We start from the raw sequence: 15,956 nt of genomic DNA on the forward strand, positions 1-15,956 counted from the left end.
TGTGGTGAAAGGTTTGTCACAGGTACAACATTTGTAACACATTAGTAACACATAAATATCGTGGGAATCAAAACACGGGGCTGGAAGACATCTCTGAAGAATTCGTGTTCAACTCTTGTTCCAGGTAGGATTATCTCTGTCTAAACCATTCATGATTATCACCTAACCTGCTTCGCAAAATCTCTGGTAATTTTCCAATGCAATTTACTCCACCCTACAGGAGCCTAGCAGTCAACGGTGCTTTTCTAAATGAAAGCCCAAATTTCCCTTCTTTGTTCATGCTCATTAAGAACTTGTTAAACAATCATTGCCAGGAATCATTTAACAGAAAAGTTCCTCGTGCTTGAGGGTACGTTGTTTGAAACTTGCTTTGCAACACGTCAGCAGCTGAGGTGCGGGCTGCCTTTTTTTTTTTTGTTTGTTTGTTTTTTTTGTTAACCTAAAAATTTTAGCTTCCCATTTTTCGTGACTCGCGTCCGCTTTGTAAACGATCTCCCCTGGCGTTAACAGGTGTGGGAAGTTTCCGCCTTCCCCTGCTCCTCCTCCCGTCCGTAATTAGCGGCCCCTGAGGTCGGGATGTTTCTAGCCGGGGTGGGTCACCCCTGCCGCGCATCGCCACTCGGGCGAGACAACAGAGGTACAACTGCGCTGGGACGGCTCGGGTTACCCGGGGGACATCTACTCCACCCGGAGTAGAGCACAAGCTCCTGGAAGCGGGAAGGAGAGAGCGAGGTGGGGGGATAAAAATCCGTAGGGTAATTTTTAGTGGTACAGTGGGAATTAAAAACCCGAAAGCGCCCGGCCGACAGCGGCAGTGCCGGGGGTGGGGCTGTTCCGAGGGCGCCGCCGCCGCTCCGGGGCTCGGGGAAGGGACGGGTCCCTCCCGAGGGGTCTCTCCGAGCCGACCTGACCGGACCCGGGGGGCGGCCCCGGGAGGGACATCTTGGTCCCCTCCGGCGGTGGGAGCGGCGGAACCGCGGCTGCGGGACGGAGCAGCGCTCTCGGCCGAGGTGAGCCGGGGGATGCGGGGCTCGGCCGCTCCAAGGCTGGGCGGCTTGGCCCTCGCGTCCCGCTCGGGGAAAGAGGTGTTTTTGCGCGGGGGAGGTGAAGATGGAGTGGCCGTGCTGCCGAAGCGGCAGTGGGACCCCGGCAGCGCCGGGCCGGCTCCGTGCGGCCGCCGCCGCTCCGCGGGGCAGCTCTCGGCGCTCCCTCCCGGAGGGGCGGCGGCGTTTTGGCCGCGGGGTGTGGAGAGCAGCCCCTCTCGGGTCCCCCGCACCTCTGTGAGGTCTGTGCTGCCCGGGCAGCGCTCTCGGGGGCAGCGGCGAAGGGGCGAGTGAGGGTGGCAGCTCACACGCCGTGCCCGCCTGTGCCGTAGGCTGCAGGGGCTCCGTCCTGCCCCAGGAGCACTGGTGGGACTCTGGCAGGTCCGGGAGGATGGCAGCAGCGGGAGGACGAAGAGGAAGGGGTCAGCTGGAAGGGAGAAAAGCGGCGTTCCGCTCTGCCAGTGGTGACTAACAGGTCTGACTTGGCTGAGAGGGTGGAAAGACATAAGAACTGGTGAGCGGGGAGGGTGCAGTTGGCTGCCGTGTTCCCGGGCAGACGTGCTCTGGAAAACGTCGGTGTCTGGACAGGGATAAGGTCTGAGGAAGAAAGATGGAGATTCACAATAGAACTGTAGGAGAGGAGGAAGAGGCATAAAAAAAAATAAATACAGAACTCTTGTAAGTGTAGTAACCCAAAACTATTAATGCTGCTGGAAGAAGACGAGTTTAGAAGCTTTGGCTAAAAATGGACCATCCTGGTTAAGTGAACATATTGCTTTCTAAAGCGTGAGAAGTTTCTCAGAATAGACTGGATGTTTCTTAACTCTAAAGAAACCGGTATTGAACTATTATCCACGGGGTTTGTCACAACGGAAGCCAAGGAGCAAATCTCAAGAAACTCAAATACCCCTGCGTCTGAGTTTTGTAGCAATCCCAGTAGCATCTCGAGTCAGTCGCTCTGTAGGAGGAAGCCCTGACTGGTGAGGCACCTGTGAATGCCCTTCTCTTGTTCATGTGCCCTTTTTGGCAGCACACAAATGGCCATTGCCCTTGAGGGAAAGAGTGTATGAAGTTGAGTGAAAAGCAGTCTGCCTGCCAGGTTTAGCTTTAGGTGGGCAGTTCAGGGAGCAGCTGTCCCTGTGCCACAAGGTTTCCTTCTCATGGGATTTCTACTGACTTGAGGCATTTGCTCCCTCTATCCAGCGGTGGCTCTAATGAAGTTTTTCCTGTTCAGGGACATCATTGTGCCAAGTTGCCATGCACTGAAGTTCAGTGACACCACAAGGATGCAGCCTCCTGGCTGCCTGCAGTAGAATCTTTCTGTGCCAATATTTGTGTGTGTCTCACTGGCACCTGTGCCACAAGAAAGAACATCCAAACCTTCAGCAGAAGCAGCCTTTTGCTGCTTTAGGTTTAGCAAGGCTGGTCACAGCGGGTTCAGAGGAGCACCAAGGAAGAGCCTGAGGAGGGAGGGAGTGGGGCCACTTCCTAGCAGCAATCAACCATAGCCTTGGCTTTGTCATCAGTAGATACTTTGCACAAGCTGCTTATGAGTAATTCTTCCATCTTACTTTCATTTCATTTGGTGTCTAGTATACAGAGAAGCCTCTGTGCCAGTCAAAGTCACCATAAGAAACCACGCAGACGTGCCTGTTCCCTGTGCAGGATACCCATGTGCCAGATATGCCTTGCTGTCAGTGCCCTGGGTTCCAAACCACCAAAAGGTTTGGATCAAGTTACAGTATGTGGTGGCAGGAGAGACTGGGGACACCCCTCTTGTCTTTACTCGCAGCCCCCCAGTAAATCTGCATAGCTGTGCTATTATTCAGCTCCCTAAGGGTTGTGCTTCCCAGATTTGTCAAAAACTTGGACTGTATCTTCTGGCTTTGTGGTTCCTTTCTCTGCTCTCATCGTGGTGGGGTGGGGGTGGTGTTTTACTTCTGACCAAATTAACATTTAAACTCCTCAAATTGCTGGGTTGTTCAGGTTACAGAACAGATTAGCAGATCTTTTGGGTGGTGCTTTCACTATGAAACTGGTGATACGCTATCAACTCACTTCTTGTAACTTACTTCTTCACTGTCTTTACTGACTTTTACAATTATCTTAAACTGGGGCTGGGAACTCTGCCTGACAGTTTAAATGAGGTCTGGTGGAACTTCAGATTATGGCATTGTGAACCAACCACTCTCCTGTCAGTGAAGGATTAAGTACACTTATGTTTATTTAGATTTTTCTCTTAGGGAAATGTTCTCTTTTTTGTACAATTGCATAACACCTCCTGTCTATGCAAGGTTAATGTCTCCCAATCTGTAATAAGTTCAGCCTTGCAGTTGCACTGTCAGATAGGAAAGTACTTCCTCAATACTCATAGGAGGAAACTTGTGAGACAGAAGAACAGCCCCTGAGATCCTTGAAGAACCTTAGATATTGACTTCACTATAGTTTCAAATCAGAGGTGATACTTCCTGATTCAGTTCTAAGTGACCTGCTCCTTGGATAAACAGAGGTCTCCTAAATCCACATGTAGTTGGCTGTGAGACCATCTTTCCTTGTGGTTAGCAGTGATCTGTGAATTAACAGAATTTTCTCACTTCCTGATGAGGTGGAGTTTCTGACTTCTGCGTTCTCATGGTCTCCTCGGATATGCCACCAAAGAGCAGCTCCTTTTTTAGCCGTGTGCCAGTATTCTCTTGAGCTGTGAGAATTAAAGCACTGTTTAGTCTTAAATTTTATACCCCGGCACACAAGAGCCTGCATGGCTTCCTACAGAAATGCAGTAACAGGAAACTACTGTTTGGAAGCTGTTGGTGGCAAGGAGCTGTATCAGTTTCCCAGCTTGCCCACTGCTAGCATCTGTCCTTTTGTCTCTTTGCCCTTTCCAGCAGCTTTACTCAGCCAAATTCTGCCATCCCTTTCATTTTAAGTATTGATGAGGGGTTTAGGTAGTTGCTTCCTGAAAACTAAAAGCTGTGAGGTACAAAGCTGCTCCTTTCAGTAAAGAAGACCCAAAAGATGGTCTACAAAAAAAAGTGTTGGGAAACTTTCCTTGACAGAGTGCTGAGACTGATTCTCCTGTGTGCTTTTGGGTGGAAGGCGAGCTACCGCAGCTTTCTCCCTGTTGTGCAATTCCATCTTCTGTCCTGTCCCACAGCTCGGGGTTTGTCGATTGGTGGTCACCTCTGATTCCTGAAGCCATCCTTCAATAGCTGCTGCTCCCCAGTGTCTCCTGTGCTGGGCTCAAGGGCTGTGGTGGCGGGAAGGGAGGAACGTGTTGAGCTGAACAGGGTTGGGGAATTATGCAATTGCCATGAGGAAGTGAGGAGGCCACAGCCCAGCCTGAAGGGGGTGGATGAAGGCTCAAAAAAAGAAAATAGGGGGGTGGGCTTCAGGTTACTGCAGGCCTTTTTGAGCTGGGAGGCAGGTTACTGCTCCCACGTCACTGGCATGCTGTGCTCTGCAGCAGGGAGGGCTGGCCAGCTGTGCAGCACCTGCTGCTGAGGCTTTGCTGCTTTGTTGTCCTGTTTGACAGGTGCAAGTAAATATTACCTCTCCATTCATGAAATAGGCTCAGAAATCTGAGGAAGGCATCAAGCCATAGTGTTTTGTGTTTATGAACCTTTACTTAAGAAACACTCAAGTTCATACGAAATCCTTGCAAGAAGATGTAGGACCTTGCATTTATTTCAACAAGTAGTCTTAAGACTAGCAACAGCATTTCGTAATGTTAAGAAAATTCATCTTCATGGGGCTTTTTGGGTAATCCCAGGTATCCCTGAATAGTGAGGAACACATGTCACCAGAGGGTCCTCCTGCCCCACACCTTGGTGGCCTGGCCCCAGGGCGGGCAGCTCATACCTGCACAGCTACCTGGAAGGCTTTGGGAAAGCTGCAGGGCAGAAATTACATTTCTCTGCCAACCCTCTATTTGACTAGAATTACAGAATAAGCTGTGAGAAGGAACAAACAAGGATCCCTGCCCTGGACAGGACAACCCAACAATCCCCACCCTGTGCCTGAGAGCATTATCCAAATGCTCCTTGGACTCTCTCAGGCTTGTGCTGTGACCAAATCCCTGGGGAGCCTGTTCAGTGCCCCAGCACCTTCTGGGTGAAGAACCTCTTACCAAAACCCACCCTAACCCTGCCCTGTACAGTTCCAGCTGTTCCCGTGAGTAGTTCAGCCCTGTGTTTGTTTGCGCAGGCAGTCACAATTTCAGAGTTAAAAATCTCTGCACTTGATCAGACAGGTGAATTCTCTATGTGAGTGCCATGTGGAGCATGAACAGTATGGAATTTTGAAAGGATGCATTCAAGGAGGTCACCAGTGATTCTGATATGCCCTATTTGAGCTAAATCCAAATGGGAAGTTCTCATGAAGTGTACAGAAGTGAACAGAACTGTGCAGAAAGTTGCATTAGTTCTTGATGTTCCATATGTATTGGCAGCAGGCTATTGGTATTCCACGTTCCATATGTTTTGGTATTCCTCAATGAACAGGAAACTATAATTTAGGTTGTGTAGGCTGTGTAAAAGGTCAAGGCATTCAAAATGTGGCAAGGACAGTACCTGGTGGAACCTTGGGAAAGGCCCTGTGATTCCCCCTTAGGCTGTGATTGCAGGAATGGCTTCACACAGACTGGCCTTCACCAAAGAAGCACAGATGCAAACACGAGTCCTGAGCCCATGTCTCTGCTGCAGGCTGTCTCATTCCAAGTATTTCTAGAGACTGGTCTTGACCACAGCTCTCGACAGCACGTGGTAGCAATTCAGAGTTCCTACTTCTGCTCTTGGCAAACATACTGGACTGGCAAGAGCAAAGGGGTAAAAGCAGAAGGTGCAGTGCAGTTTTGTCTGTGGTCTTTGGGAGGAAAGAACCTACATGCTTTGCTCTGACAATTTGTGCAGTCTGTAGTTCTAGGAGGGTTTTTCCTGATTTGTTCTTGATGAAAGCTTTGCAATCTTGAATTTTCATTGTGCTCAAAAGGAAGAAAATGCCTGTCTATAGCTGCTCTGAAACACAGTAACTGGGAACTGATTTATGTAAACTTTCAGCAGCTTTTTTTTTTTAATTTCAGTTAAGGATGCCTTAACACCAAATATATTTGCTGGGGATTACACCCACTGGTTTTATTTCTAAATTGCCTTAGCTCTAGATCCAAGATTAGTATGTTTAATTTTGGTGTACCAAATGTTATTTAAAAGACTGCCTTGACAGTTGTGCTTTGATTCTAGTTCGAAATTTTAAGATTTTTTGTATTTTCTTATGATTTAATGTTTCCATTGGCTCTTAAAGGGGAAGCTTAAAAACAAAAAAAATATCTTTGCCTTCTGGGAAAAACAAAAGCAAGGTTGGCAGGTAGGAATGGAATAATGGATTTAACCTTCTCCATGAAGCAGCAGGAAAAAGACTCTGGGTCTTTTCTAATGTTAATCTGGGAAAATATCCTGGAATCAATATCAAGACCATATTTAACAAAGCATTTAAACCTGGTGTTTCACCTGACCTGTGCAGAAATGCCTTAAGCTTGTCTTACATCACCTGGAGTGGGTTGCAGCCCTGTTTGCCTCTGGAAACTCTGGGATGGATGTTTTGTGCCTTGCCTGAGCCAACAGCACATTGCTGTAGCTGTGAGTAACCAACCATTTGGGCTGAAACAGGATGGGGCTCTGGCAGCATGTGAGAGTTGCTTTGTGCCTGTTGGGATTGCTGCTGGGATGTGGCACACGGTTGGGCACAGCAAGTGCCACAAGAAAGACTTATTTAAAAAAACAAACAAGTTTATTCCTTGCTCTGTGTGCCACAGGAAAAGCACTCAACAGGTCTGGCCCTGTGAGAAGGGCAGCCTGGGTTTGGTGAGGGAGGACCTGGCTCTTGTCTCTGGTTGCTGTGATACCTCTTTGCTCTCAAGTCATCTCTGTTGTCCCAGCAAAGTCTTAAAGCGCCTCTTTCTGACAGGGCCAGGAAACTTATTAATGTTTGCTTTGCCATTTAGGCAGTCACAAAGTACCTGCTAAGGTAAAAACAGGAGCGAATTTCAAGCAAACACAGCTGCGTGTTTGCATTGGTGTGGCAGTCATTCCTGTGCCTGTGGTCATTCCTCTTTCTTTGTTTCCTCCATCGAAAGTGCTGGATGGAACCTCAGGGGTGCAACACCATCAGCTGTTGTGTAGCTTCAGATGAGACTTCATCAGACATGATGGGAAGAAATGGAGCTTTTGCTTCAGAGGTGTTTGCAGTGGCCCAGAGGACCCTGTGCTTTCCCTGCTGCTTTCACCGTTGTTGCTGAAACAGCTGTTGGAACCTGCTGTGCCTATTTACTGCTTGAGATGCTTCTATATTTCTTTCCTGTTAAGCAGTGGAGTGTCTTTGAAAAAAAGCAAATCATTGCTATTTCCTTGCTGTTTGTGAGGGAGAAGTGCTGAGGGAGCAGTAGTGCTCCTAACTACTATCCCTCACAGATGTGCTTCAGTCCATCTGTTCTGTGGAAACCAAACCCTCAGGAGGGCTTCATATTTATTTTGTAGGCCAAATTTTCTGCCTTGCATTACTGAGGTAATCCCCTCCTTTGCTGGCAACTTCTCCTTAAGCTGGTTTAGTTGCAACACAAAGCTTTGCGTTCTGAGAAGTCTTCAGAGAGGTGTGTGGCAGTGCTGGGATGTCCCTATCTTCCTGTTTAACTGGTAGAGAGCCCTTTGGTACGTGCTAGTGAGATGCTTGGGATAAGCTCTTGACAGGTTTAAGCAAATAATAAAATATGGGATGGGAAGCTGTCAAAAAATTGTTGGCAAGTCCTTTGCATTCAAGTCAGTAAATGATGACATGGCACTTAGAATCATTCATCTTCCTTCTTTTAAGAATTTCTAAAAAATTGGACGGGTACCTTTTGGAAATCAGTGTTACCACAAAGGGAAGGAAAAAAAGATATGAGTCATTCAGGAAGTCAGTAACCCTCACCACCTAATTTCTTCTAAAATCAGTTTTGTTTGCACTAGGTACTGAAGAACAGCTCACCAGCTGGTAATCCAACATGCAAATCCAAGTTTCACCCTTACAGGAACTAAAAAAAACCCTAGGGAGTTGGCTGCATTTAAACATTGCAAAGTACTCTGTATGAGGCAGAACTGGCAGGGTTTGAGGAGCCAGGGGCTGCAGGGCTCACCTGTGTGGAAAGGGGCTGTGATTCCAGCTGGTTCCAACCAGCTCCAAACTAGGCAAATCCAGCCCATTGCACACCAAAACTGCAGCTGTCCAGAACAGCATACTCTGCCACTGCTTGAACATTTTTAAGAAAGCATGGAAGCTGCTAGGTGTTGGAAAGGTAGAATCAGAAAGAAATTATAAATATGACTCTTTAGCCAGAAAGGCTAAGGAAGAAATACAAATGATAGCACGGTTTGAATAATTCAAAGAAACCAGGCTGGTATGCCAGAACACATTTTTTCTCCCAATAAAACTAAGCTGAGACCCCTCTCCTCAGCCTTATAAGGAAAGGTCTGAAGTACCCCTGAGATAACTAAAAATATGCAAAAGCAGTGATTTCTATAGGCCGCACACAAATGTTACTGTATTAATATACTTATAAAGATTGGTTAGTGAAGGAATAGAATATTCAATGTATAGATTATATAAGCAATTGTAAAGGAGAGCTCTCTCTCTTGCTTCCCTCTTTTTCCTGCTCTTTCTGCGCTCTTCTTCCTCTTTTTCTGGCTCTCTCACTTCTGTTCTGTTACTCTCTTTCTTAGCTATCTTAAGTCCTAAAATCATGTATTCATCTTCTACCCCGTTTTGTATTGTTCCCTCTGAGCCTGCTTTGAGCTTCATCTGCTGGCTCCTAGCAGGGCTCTCTCACCCACAACCTGAAATAAACTACTAACATCTAACTCGACTATAGAGGTCTCTGCCGTGTCCCAGACTGTCCACGCCCCAAAGTTTCTCTTTTCCACAGGATGGTGGGGTCTTGCTGTTTGTTGCAGCTGTAAGAACAGAAAGTGTGTGTTACCCTTTCAGAGACCCAAGAAAAGCAGAGGGTCTGGAGGGAAGGGCAGCTAACCAGGAGGTGGCTGCTCCCAGGGCTGCTGGCTAGGTGATGTGTCAGGTAGTGTAGAAACACTCCAAAGTGGCCAGTCTGAGAGGCTGAAGGTGTCTTGGGAAAGTCATAGAAAACAATAAGGCTTTTGTTCAACAGAGGGGGAAAGAAAATGAGAAAAAAAAATTCCCAGCAGAGAGTTTGCTTCTTGTTTTCAACTGAAGAGTGATTAGTCTGTATGGATGCTAAATGCAAAAAAGCAAGCAGGAAGCACAGTGTCCATGGGAGACCAAGTCACATAACTTTCTCAGACTGGCCTGAGAAGTGTGGCCAAGGAAATAAGGAGGAATCAAAACAATCCTTGGAGACAGAAGACAGCCTTGCAGGTGTTTGTCAATTTCTTGTTTCCTTGCAAGAGAAGGTCGAGGGATGGTGTACACAACTGACCAATGATGGTGATGTGTTAGTTTACTGACCAATAATGGTTTTACCTTTCCAGACCTTCTTGGACTTGTCTATAAAAGAAGATCTGGAATATTAAAACTCACTCTCTTGTGCAACCAGAAGAGAGTCTGTGTCATTACTTTGGCCATTCCCAATACAGTGAGACAAATCTGAAATGGAAAATTCTATTACTAAGCTGACCCATAGCTCTCTTTAGGAGGCATAATATAGTTCTGTTAGATTATGCACATTTCTGGTTTGTCTGACAGAACTTCTGTTTTTACTGCTGGATTATATTGATTTTATTTCTTTTAAATTATACAAACTTTTACCCAAAGATAAACAGGGACTAAAGTAAAAGAGACACTAAAATGTTCTGCATCTTTCTGACAACTTTTTTATCTTTTTCTTCAAAAAATATATTCCTTGTGAAATATTTCTGGGTTTTTAACTTTATTAAGAGCCAGGCACTTCTGAGAAAAGCACTGTCACACTGATGACAGTGCCCTTCAATTAAACTGTGCTTTTATACAGCTTCCTTCATGCCATGTCTCCTCTCCTTGGACTCATGAAGGTTAGCTGGTACATGGGTGCTGGACCTCAAGGGGAAAGCCAAGGTTGGGGCAGGAGATGCAGAACTCGCCAGTGCAGGAGAAGAGGAGCATGGAAGGCTCAGGAAAGCAATCCTGGATCTAGTCTCCTGGGAAGTGACTGAAGGATGGTTATTTTCTCTGTGCTCCTAGGAGCTCTTGTGCTGGGGGCATCCAGGACACACAGTAAGGAGAAATGCTCTGTAGGGCTCTTTCCCCCCTTGTTACTCTCCTTGTTTTATCTCCCTCCTCCCAAAATGTGGAGTCTGAGATGGCTGAAGTACAATGGAGATTCTTGTGGGAAATTTCTGTTCCTTGTTTTAACTGAAACATGCTGGGGACTGAGCTCTGCCTAGGGCTGGTGTGTCCTCAGCAGGAGAGAAGAGGGGAAGCAAAGCTCTCCCCAAGCTCCGTTTGGAGATGCCATTTATGAACATCATCCCATTAGTCTTTTACATGTACTTCAGATTTATCTCTCTCAAGTGATTGTGACCATTCCCTTGTTCACTTGGCTCATGATCTCTTGTTTTTGCTTTATAATCATTCCTGATACTCAGATGAACAGGCAGAGTCCAGAAGAGAGAACTGCAGAAGGCAGTGACTCAGCTGCACCCTGCCATTACAGCCCAAGCTGAGATCTTGACATTTAAATTTGTGTATCATGATGAAGCAAAACAGCATCCTGTAATATGCTGGCAGAGGTATGAGAAGTATAAAGCATGCTTCAAAATGGCATCTATAACCAGGGAGAAAATGAAGTAGGCACACAAGGTCTGGCAAGTTAAAGTCTGAGACTATAGAAAACACTGTTTGAAAACAATTTCCAAAAGATAGTAAAGCTAACAATATTATTAATCCTTTTTATTTTTTCAAGTTGCAGAAAGAACATGAAGCCTGCTACAGAGACAGAAGATCGTTAGGAAATGAGATTGGGAGTTCAGAGATTACTTTGAAACAACCCAGAATTAATATCTGCATCTGGCTACAGGTAAGAAGAACTTGGGGATGCTGGGCCCTGCTGTTTGTGAACAGAGAAGGGCTGGTGGGAGATGTGGTGGTTGGAGTCTGTCTTGGGCATAGTGGTCTTGAAAGGAGAGTTTTCAATTCTCCATTTTCCATTCAAGTATGGAATGGAGTCACAAAACTTTTACCTTGGACTTCCAGATTTTGGCCTGTTCAGGGTGCTGGTTGAGGCAGTCCCTTGGGAAGCAGTACTGAGGGGCAAGGGGTGCAGGAAGGCTGGACGTTCTCCAAGAACATCTGAAAGGCACAGGAACAGGCCAGCCCAATGTGCCATAAGACAAGCCAGCAGGGAAGAAAGCTGGCCTGGGTGAACAGGGAGCTTCTGATTGAACTCAAGGGGAAAAAAAAAAAATAAAAAAATTACCAGCTTTGGAAGTAGGGGTAAGTGGCTCAGGAGAATTACAAGGCTGTCATTAAGTTATGCAGGGAGAAAGTCAGAAAGGCCAAGGGCCCAGCTAGAATTTAATCTGTCAAGTGCCACAAGAGATAACAATTTTTTTTTTCCAAATACATTAATAACATAGAGCCAAGGAGACTCTCCATCCTTTATTGCATGTGAGGGGAAACATTGCCACCAAGGATGAGGGAAAGGCTGAGGTACTTGATGCCTTCATTCTTTCAGTCTTTAAATGAAAGACTAGTTATTATCAGGGTGTCAAGCCCCCTAAGCCAGAAGAAAGGGACAGGATGGCCCCCTTGTAATCCAGGAGGAGACAGTGACCTGCTGCTCCACTTAAAATTGCACCATCTGTGGCACCAGGTGGGATCCACTCAAGGGAACTGAGGGAGAGGGTGGACGAGCTGCTCTCCATCATTTACTGGCACCCCTGGTGAACTACAGGAGCTCAGGACCTCTGGACAATGAACCAATAAGATTCCACAGAAGCCATTTATTGTTTATATTACACATCTATTTATACATTCTAAAACTACTGTTCACACAATCATGCATCTTTTCATTGGTGCCCCTATCCTGTCCACACACACCCCTTGGGGCACAGGATTGGTTACAGGTGTTCAACCGCCCCCCGTTATCTGACTCTTGTGATCCTGCTTTCTTGTTTTTCAGCCTCTTCTTTCTTATTTTTAGAGCAGCTTATGTCTCAGCAACCTTGAGAAATTCTATAGGGTCTGATAATAAACTCTAAATACGGCTTGGCTGGAGCACATCATGGCCCAAGCTGTTCAAATGCATTACTACAGTGAACTGGGGAAGTCCCAGAAGACTGAGGGTTAGCCAGTGTGACACGTGTCTACAAGGCTGAAAGGAGGATCTGAAGAGCCACAAGCCGATAAGCCTGACCTTGATACCAAGGCAGGCTGTGGAACAGATCATACTGAGCATGACCAGCCAGGGGGCCTGGCCCAGCCAGCACACATTCATGAGAGTCAGGTCCTGTTTAACAAACCAAATCCCACAAATTTCTGACTGTCCAAGTGTAACAGAATTACTGACCATTTTCCCTTCCTCTTGGGTTGCTGCTTATTGTATTCAGGGAAGGTGATTGAAACGTAATGATGTTGCCATGTCTGGCTACCTGATTTTCTGTTTGGGGTCATTTCTTAAGTCCGTCATTGATATTCTCTCTTGCAAATAACAGAGCCTGTAGATACTTTTTTCTGGACAGCTTCAGTGAGATGCCATCATATCTATGGTTGCTTTGTGTACAGTGATCTGGGAATCAGCAGCTATCAAAGCTGCCATATCATTTCTTCCCACAATCTGTTTACTTTTTGTTGTAGAAACTTGCTAATCTCATTCTCTGACTCTTTGCTGTGGCTTTCTTTTGATGCATCTTATCCCACAGAGTGTCTGTCTATCGTTTCATTACAGCTATACAAGAGGGTGTTTATACTTCTTTCTTTTATTTCAGGAGAAAATTTAGTTCTAAACCCATTGTAAGTGAATTGGATACTGCAGGGTTCATTCTGGAAAGGTGAAGTTGTGATAAATACAGAAGATGTAGTTAAGAGACAAATGCCTTAAATGTCCTATGCCTTCAGCTGCAGTATTTTATTGATTTGATATACTACATTTACAATATTTGCTCTCTTCTTACCTCAAATTTTCACACGTGTTTGGTCTGCCATCTTCTCAGAGTTCAAGAGGAAGGAGCTCTAAAGTTGTTGGTAAAATGCTAAATCTAATTCCCCTAAATACTAGGGGAATTTGCGGGTGGATACATGCCTGTTGGGCACCTTGGTGTCTCTATGCCTATAAAGTCACATACTGAATGCTGCTATTGTCGAATCTCACCTCTTCTACTTTCATTAGTAATGTAAATCTGGAGAAAATTAGGATCTTCAGCTGTTTTTTGGTGGGTCCCCAAAGTACTCTATCAGGTTGCTTGTGATGGGTGATATTTATTGTTCCAGACTTTTAGCAGCTACCTAGGTGTGCAGCAGTACTTTGCTGGACCTTTTTCCCTCCTGTCTGTTTTTTGTTACCAAATTTGTAGCAAATTTACAAACAGCTCCTTAGGTGTTTTTCAGTTCCTATGTCCACACAGTTGCTTGAAAGGACATCACTAATCTCAAGGGTATTTGTTTTGTTCCACTGAAGACAACAGGGGCTGGTGCAAACACTTTTTCCAAGGCTAACTAGAGCTGTGTTGCTGCGTTTGTGCTGGATGTACATTCAAACATAGCTTTTACAGTTATATAAAAGTGTGTATATATTTATTTATTTATGGTTATATATATATATATAGTTATATACTACCATAAAGTAGTTGAAGTCTTGATAAAAATACACAACAATGACAAGAGTAATAAAACAAAGAAAGAAGTGAAGCTTCTTTCTGAACTATACCATGGTGTACTTTCAATAAGCCCATGAAGAGTGGGTGTTCATGACAAATTCTGGCTGATCTCTACCAGATCTCCAGCCAGCCCCAGGCTCAACTCTTCCAGTGCTGGGTCCCTTGCTGCAAAAGCTGCTTTGCTACACCAACAGTACTTTTCTTAAATCCAGAAGGATATTTTTAGTGACCAGAACTGCATGAATGAAAGTTGGCTTGACCACAAGAGGGCACAGCTATTGCTTGAAAATGTTGGGATCAACCAAAGCATCTTTCCCAGCTTAAGATGCAAAACCATCTCTAGCCAGTTTCTCTACATGTTCTGAGGTGCAACGGAAATTACATTGCAAATCCATTTTAGTTAATAGTATATTACATATCTAAAGATACACATATATTTGCTAATAGTTAGATCATCTCTTTGCACCATCTTTCCTGTAATTTTCTTTCTAATTTGCAGGCCTATTCAGCTTCATAGGTGAAATTTCCTAATTACATAGGTATAAGTTGTATCAATTAAATCCTAGAAGGGAAACAATAGTGAAGTCCTTATTGACATCCTCCATTTGTATTCTGTTTTTGAAGCAACACTTGCACTTCTGCGATATGGACAACCATAGTTTTCCTGTAATCATCTGATCACCTCTGGCTATAACATTTGTTTGTATAGTAAGATTTAGGCCTGGAATTTTTGAGACCTTCTGCAGAACTCATGCTCTGAGAATTACACAGTTCTAATGTAATTATGTAGGAACAATCCTAATTGTTTTCAGTGCAAAGTGAGAATGTAACATTTCATTCTCTGACATCACTAAATTCATGCCCTTAAAAAATTTTTACAATTAATTTCTTCCTTTTGTTATCACTATTTGAACTGTCATGTAGATCATACAATGTTTAATAATATCACTCAATAATGAATTTTTTTTCTCATGAGGAATGATTTGCCAGGTTTCAGGGACTTTTGAATATCTGCTATTACACTTTGAAAGGTTAAGGTTTGCAGGAATGCAGGATGCTTTTTTGGCTTCAAATTAATTTGCTTCATGCACAATTCATGTTGTACCATCAGTCAGTCATTCAATTATCATCTAGTTTGGGCTGTTCCCCTTTTTTGCTGTCTGTGATTTTGCTACCAAGGAAATATGAGTGAAGATAGTCACGTAGGGCAGGAAAGCACTTTGCTCAGGGCAGGGTGCACTAAAAGTAGGCGTGAGCATGTGCTCATCTAGGAGCAGCAGACTGGTGGCAGTGCTTGCATGGTGGAGTTACGAGATCATCTGTGGTAGCAGCCCTGTGTCTGCTTCCTTTGTTTTATCCCTTTTGGTTTTGGAACAAGGGATCCTTGATGATATTTCAATAACAGGGTTTAAATTGTACAGTGAGGCGTCTCTGAATATTTTGCAGGTTTTTTTGGGCACATTTTTTGTTTGCATATTTCAAGCCCTATATTGCTTAACATGGCTTTTAAATTTAATAAGCAAGACCATGAAAATGAAAGGCAGCATTTTCATGGAAAGCACCAGGGCAGAAAAGGGCCTGGTGTCCTCAGGACCACAAGCTGACCAGGAGACAGCGGATGTCCCCACAGCCTGTGGAACATGGCCTGCAAGGTCATGGGGCATGATTCTTGCCCACCACCCAGTACTGATGAGACACAGCTGGAGGCCTGATTCTGGAATCCCAGGATGGGGGAGGCGTGTCCATACTGGAGCAAGTCCGGCAAAGGGCCACTGAGGTGAGAAGGGGACTGCAGCACACGGTGCATGAGGAGAGGCTGGGAGAGCTCTGCTGGCTTTTCTTGGACTAGAGCAGGTTGGGCTGTGTGGTCAGGGTGTGCAAACACCTGACTGAAGGTGGGTGGGTAAAGGACACAAGCGACTCTGTTCAATGCAGCAATGGCAGGAGACCCAATGGGCACAGATTGAACCGTGGCAAGTTAGAATGAAAGGAATGGTGGTGAAACACTGGATCCGGTAGCCCAGAGCGGTTGTGGTGGAGTCCCTGTGCTGGTACAAGAGTTGTC

General features: G+C 45.3%; 1 protein-coding gene across 11 annotated transcripts in view; it reads left to right on the forward strand.

Moving 5' to 3' along the window:
• The first annotated feature begins 509 nt into the window (after positions 1-509).
• Positions 510-15,956, forward strand: part of LOC106628657 (lactosylceramide 4-alpha-galactosyltransferase-like) — a 43,616-nt gene continuing 28,169 nt past the window's right edge. For 4 of the 11 annotated variants that reach the window (XR_015772550.1, XM_088055550.1, XM_088055549.1 and 1 more), the window contains exons 1-2: positions 598-732; positions 10,981-11,094. The gene's annotated coding sequence lies outside the window, so the exon portion shown is untranslated. Of the gene's footprint in view, positions 733-827; positions 1,011-10,980; positions 11,095-15,956 lie in introns of those variants that run through there. The other 7 variants (XM_088055554.1, XM_088055556.1, XM_088055555.1 and 4 more) reach the window with 5 other exon arrangements.

The sequence above is a fragment of the Pseudopodoces humilis genome, chromosome 5 (assembly GCF_049639895.1).
Source record: "Pseudopodoces humilis isolate 2021_Gansu_Grassland_sample_001 chromosome 5, ASM4963989v1, whole genome shotgun sequence".
NCBI classification, from domain to species: Eukaryota; Metazoa; Chordata; class Aves; order Passeriformes; family Paridae; genus Pseudopodoces; species Pseudopodoces humilis.